Below are 5720 nucleotides of genomic sequence, written 5' to 3'. Positions count from 1 at the left end.
GCACCGGAGCAAAATTTTTCCCCTCACCGCCTCCGAGAGATTCACACTGCGACGGAGAATTGACGCAGGATCCCTGCATCCAAACAACCGTGTGAATGGGGCTAAAGAAGACGCTGATGGGAAGTCAGGTGAAGTTTTCGCGGTCAACAAAACATTCCTGGAGCTTCACATCAAAACTTAGCGTTCTCCTGAACAACTGAAGATGGAGACTTAAAAAAAACAATGGATAAACCTTAAAAATGTCTCTAAACAGCTTTTAATTTCATTTTTATTTACACCTCATGAAGAAAAGAAAGAAAAGATGAGGTGCTAATGTATTTAATTATTGGGATCTCTTGGCTTCTGGAGACTTTTGATGACAAAATACCTTCTTATAACTAGTATATATAACTAGTATATATTAGTCTATATTTAGTTGTTAAAGCGAGGTTTCGGTTTTATTCGTGGAATGTAGCTGACGTTTTCAGATTTTTGAGTCCTAACGCCCCTTTTTCTTCCTTCGTTCACATCCTTTTAAACATCCTCCTGACCTGAACTGACCGTGTGTGTGTGTGTGTGTGTGTGAGTGTGTGTTTGTGTGTGTGTGCTGCAGTATTTGTAACAACTCATTCACTCTCTGTCTGCCACACACACACACACACACACACACACACACACACACACACATAGAAACCTCTCACCCTTTTAGCATCTCGTCCCCTCACAGTTTTACTTGCAGGTCGAAACTCAACAAGCATTTTTCTGAGCAAGCCAAAAACGAACACACACACACACACACACACACACACACACACACACACACACACACGCTGGGAGGCAGCTCCAGTGGATAACAGCAGCATGTTCACATTTGTGAATGAAAGACTTTCTGTCTCCTCCTTTTCTCCGGTTCTCGCTCGCTGGAACAGATTCCTGGCTCGACTCCAGCAACGACTCAGTGGCGGGAAAACACACGTCCACACTGTAAAAAGAAAGAATGTGAGAGTTTAATCCTTCCCAGCATGCACTGGGGGGGTGTAGGTATTTGCAGGTCAGTGAGTGGTGAGCTCACTTTTTTATCAAGCAGGAAAAAGTCAAATTAGAAAGTAAAGTTTTATACAGAATAAATGATTGATAATTACAAAGATGTAGGTGATGTCAGACGATGGAAGATCCTGGTGCTCCTCCTGCGGGACCTGATACAAACATGCAAGGTCAAAGGTTACAGGTTCGTCTCCCTTTATTTAAATGCTTTTGATGTGGCTCGTCATATGCGCTGATTTGGGGTATTTTCCTCTGGAGCTGTCACACCAATTAACAATCATTATGCGCAACAACTTTGCACACAGACTCTGATGTGTTAATTATTCTACTTCACAACACGAGATAAAATAGAGCCGTCAGCGAGTCAGGATGAGTTTACATCCTCGCGTCATGTGAAGAGGAAACAGCAGTAGCCTACGAGAGCAAGGAGGGTTTCATCTGCTGATGAGGGAGCTGTCTGTGGTGTTTTGTGGTGTTTTGTGATGTCAATTGATGATTGATTGATTGATTTTTATTTTTGTGTCATGCCCAAACCTTGTGAGTTTCCAAGACACCAAAAAATCAATTGCAACAGTTAAACGGTTCATTCGACAAATTATTCTGCCTCCTCTTTGACGCTTAACAAAGAAAATCTGCTGCAGAAGAAATTTCCCTCCTGGAGTTTTTCCTAATCATCAGACCAAAAGAAATCAGCATCAACTGAGGGCATTTTACTGAAAAACACATCTATTAAGTCCTGCTTGATTCTCTGCCAGCTTTACTGGAACCACACGCATGAAAAGGTCCGCTAATTTCCCCACAAACCAGTCGACCTTGAACCGGTCCTGGCAGAACATCCAGGTATGCAGCAGGGACACAAACACACACCACACACACTCGATGTGATCAGGACTCAGCGTGTCAACATGATTAAACCAACATGAGGTCGGACTTGTTTTTAAAGGTGCTGAAAAATGAGAAAAAAAGAGACTTGGTGTAAAAGTCTTTCATGATTTTTTTGGCAAAAGTTAGTCAGTCAGAACTCTTTCAAGAGTTGTTTGACTATTCAGGGCCACCGTAAGTGCCGGATCACAGAAAATGCACTTTTTACTGTGTTGTTCTTGTCTCATCGAGGACCGCTGATGTCCTGAAATACACCTGCAGGCGACCTGAACGTCTCTTCATCAGCAGGTGAAACTGTCCTGGCTCTTGTCTTGATTTCAGGATCGGACAGACCCAATATTTGACTTTTTAAAAAACTTTTTTAAGAAGTAAAATGACGTAAAAATCATCTTCACTGCTTGAGGACTCCATTCAGTCTCGAGTAATGAATTATGTATCCGTCTGTACCTGTTTTTAAATGAAAGAAAATAAGAAGTCATTGTGAAAAAAGAGATTTTTATTATTATATTTATATTTATCTTGTGTTTTAAGATAAGATATAAACATCCAAGAGTTTTCCCTTTTTTAATGAAACAGGAGAAAAGTCAGATTAGGATAAATAATAAAGTGAAAGCAAATTTTAACAACATTTATTCTGTATGAAAGCACCAAAACAAAGTGAAAACATTGTTTCTCTAACACAGTGTGTCACTTCTTACAGTGTATGACCACACACACACACACACACACACACACACACACACTCCCAGCTGCTGTGTTTCCCCTGCTGCTCTCTCGGCTCCTCCCCTCCCCCGTCTCCCGATTGGCTGCCGAGTGTTTGGCGGGCTCCGCTCCTCCTCGTGACTACTACTGCTGCTGCGGTCGTCGAGGCGACACGCGGGAACAAAAGTTCAGCAGGGTGGTTGTCGTGGCGACGCATCCCCCCCCCGAACACAACCTGCTCCGTCAACAGGCTCGAGGCCAAGAGGGGCCGAAAAACCTGAACCAGAGACAGTTTTCACAGATGGACCAACAACCAGCTGCCCGAGAGGAACACAGAACTCAGAGTGTCTCTGAAATATGACATGATATGATTTTATTCTCGTTGACACAGTTTCACACCGTCTGTATTCTCAATTTTAACACGTCACGTCGTCGTATCATTAAAATAACATCAGACGTTGTTGTTTTGACACTAAGATACAGATATGATAACCATCGTTTAGTGTTGTAAAGTTGTAACCTGTGTTTAAATTCCTTGTTAATGGTTAATAAAAACATTAATAAACATGTGTAGTTCATTAATTAATATGTGGACGGTCATTATAGAGTAAACTTGTATTTATAAATGTTTACAATCAGATAATAAATTGTTTATAAAGCCTTTTATTGTTTGCCAATGGTGAAATAATTTCACTAAGGTTAAATTAATGATACATTAACCATTTATTATTTTTTTTAATATTATAAAGTGTTTTCAAACAGAGTATGATAAAATATAAGTTGATTACTTGTAATTGGAATAATGTATAATTACAATGTTAGTGTACAAAACAAGTATTTTTTTTAGGAAACTCACAAATTAAAACTGAACAATTAATAAAATTCATCCTTTTTCGGTTCATTTGGTGGTTTTGCCTTGTTTGGTCTGTGATCAGCAGCTAATTGTGGCTACCGTTAGCTAATGCTACCAAACACAAGCTATATGCGGTTCTGTTGGCTAGTTAGCTGTTTTTGAAATTCTTCTCTACGTGTGCTTTTCTTACACTTGTTGTTTACTCGCTTTTATTCACCACCATCCTCTTTAGCATGTTAGCAGGCTAACATTTGTTAAAGTCCACATGATGAATGTTAGCATTCAACCACGTCTTAGCTAATATCACTGTTTGATTAGCCTAGCTTACATCCAGCGCATTTTACTTTAAATCTTAAGTGTCCAAGATGTGCGTTGATGTTTTAAAATTAATTCTCATTGTATCCTGTAAAACACTGTAACGCTTGTTGTTCTTGTTGAACGCTAATGTTAGCTTTTGTCTAACAGAAGCTAACCGGTTGAAATAAGATGTTCACTAACCTTTGTCTTTTCAGTTGCTGATCGATCAAGAAGCAGTGAAAGTTTAACAGTTTGTCAGAATTATAATAAATCAATCATAATCATAATTATAATCTAAGATAGATAGATAGATAGATAGATAACTTTATTAATTCCCGAAGGCAAATAAAGTTATTGTAGCAGCAGGTAAATACAACAACAATCAAAATATGGAAACAATATAAAACACAAAGAAATGCTTAAGTAGTTATAAAATCAAATAAGATAAGCAGTAGTAAAGTTTATACGTTATCTATACGACCTGTAGCCTGGAGCATAGCAGTGTAACATCAAGCCTTCCATCCTGATGCATGACATAAGAGGAAAATGGCCGCTATTACTGCTAAAAATAAAATATATCTCATGCTCTATCTGCAATGAAATAAATACCTGATGAACAAAGTAAAAAAAACATTTGCCTGATGTTGCTGCTAGATGCTAATAGTTCATAACATTCAGAAAAGCTGTGGGTTTTCCACACATCAGGATCAGCAGTTAGCATGTAGCCAAGGATATTTAAAAGTGCATTTAGTAGCCTACTTTCTCCTTCTTTTAAACTTTATCACAGTAATGCTCAATACGCGATTTAAAGACTTAATTATATCGACACATCTAAATCTCGCTCCGCCAAACCGCAATTAAATGCAGCTGATATGAGCGTAACTGTGAAATACGACAGACTGCAGCGTCATGATGAGTGCAGTTTATTCTGGAAGTAGGTTAGGTAAGTCATCTCTTGTGTTATCACTACTTGGTAACAGGGTGCACACGTATAAATAACTTGACCCGGTAGAACCAGATATCACATGACGCTGCTCATATAGAGTAACACATGCTTCAGAAGTCTGTGCAGAGAAGGAGAGGTCGGCTCATTCACTCGTACGTATCTGTTTTATTTATAGGGTGGGGTGTGCATGAGAAGCGAAAATGGCGGCAAAAGCAGTGACTGGCCTGTTACTCGTACACACCTCATTAAATCACCTTCATTAAATTCATGTTGCATCAAATGACTTAAACAAAACCATCCACAGGTTTGTAGAAATGACGGAGAGCAACGAGTAAGGTCTCATGTTACAGTTGTGGCCAATTAAAAGTGATTAATTCTTGTAAAATGATGCAAATTGTTACATAGAACTCCTTTTAATACAATCAGAAATGTTTTTTTAGAAGGTTCAAGGTTCCTGTTGTGCCAGAAGAAGGCAGAGACACACAAAAATGTAATGACATGTCTCTATCAGCAGGCTAATTTCACCCAATCAGATTCAGATCAGCTTCCTCCTCTTCTTTCAGTTACATAAATTATTAAGTCCTGATTGAAATGATGCTAGCAGCAGCTATGCTAACCTCTTGCAGGCCGTCACACCTTATACCCACCCACCGCTGCCTGAAGCTCCTCACAGGTCCAGACCGCTCTGATCCGATCGCCCACGATAAAATGTTAGCAGTTAACGTTTCTGCCGAACGTAGCACATCACATTCAGATCATTCGCTTGTTAGCCACCTGTTGCAAGCGGTGAAGGAAGGCTGTCAATCAAGCGGCGACAGGAGACTTCCAGCTGTTTTTGTGGCAATCAAAACCGACAACAAAACAGTTTTTCTAAAACTAACCAAGTAGTTTTAAGGCCTAAAACCAAGGCGGAGTGTTGTGACAAGAGAGAAATAAAAAATTTAAGTTTAAACTTATCAGAAACACACTCAACTACATTTATTCTTGATAGATTTTAAGAAACATCTGATCATGTAA

At 39.2% G+C, this 5720-nt stretch overlaps 1 long non-coding RNA gene across 1 annotated transcript; it reads left to right on the top strand.

The window, feature by feature from the left end:
* The first annotated feature begins 1046 nt into the window (after positions 1 to 1046).
* Positions 1047 to 3174, top strand: LOC115584041 (uncharacterized). The gene is made up of 2 exons (XR_003984476.1): positions 1047 to 1207; positions 2606 to 3174. It is a non-coding gene; the product is annotated as an uncharacterized LOC115584041 (long non-coding RNA).
* Positions 3175 to 5720: the final 2546 nt, after the last annotated feature.

Source organism: Sparus aurata, chromosome 6 (genome assembly GCF_900880675.1).
Source record: "Sparus aurata chromosome 6, fSpaAur1.1, whole genome shotgun sequence".
NCBI classification, from domain to species: Eukaryota; Metazoa; Chordata; class Actinopteri; order Spariformes; family Sparidae; genus Sparus; species Sparus aurata.
The sequence above is the reverse complement of the archived record's forward strand: the minus strand, read 5'-3'. Positions and strand labels throughout refer to the sequence as shown.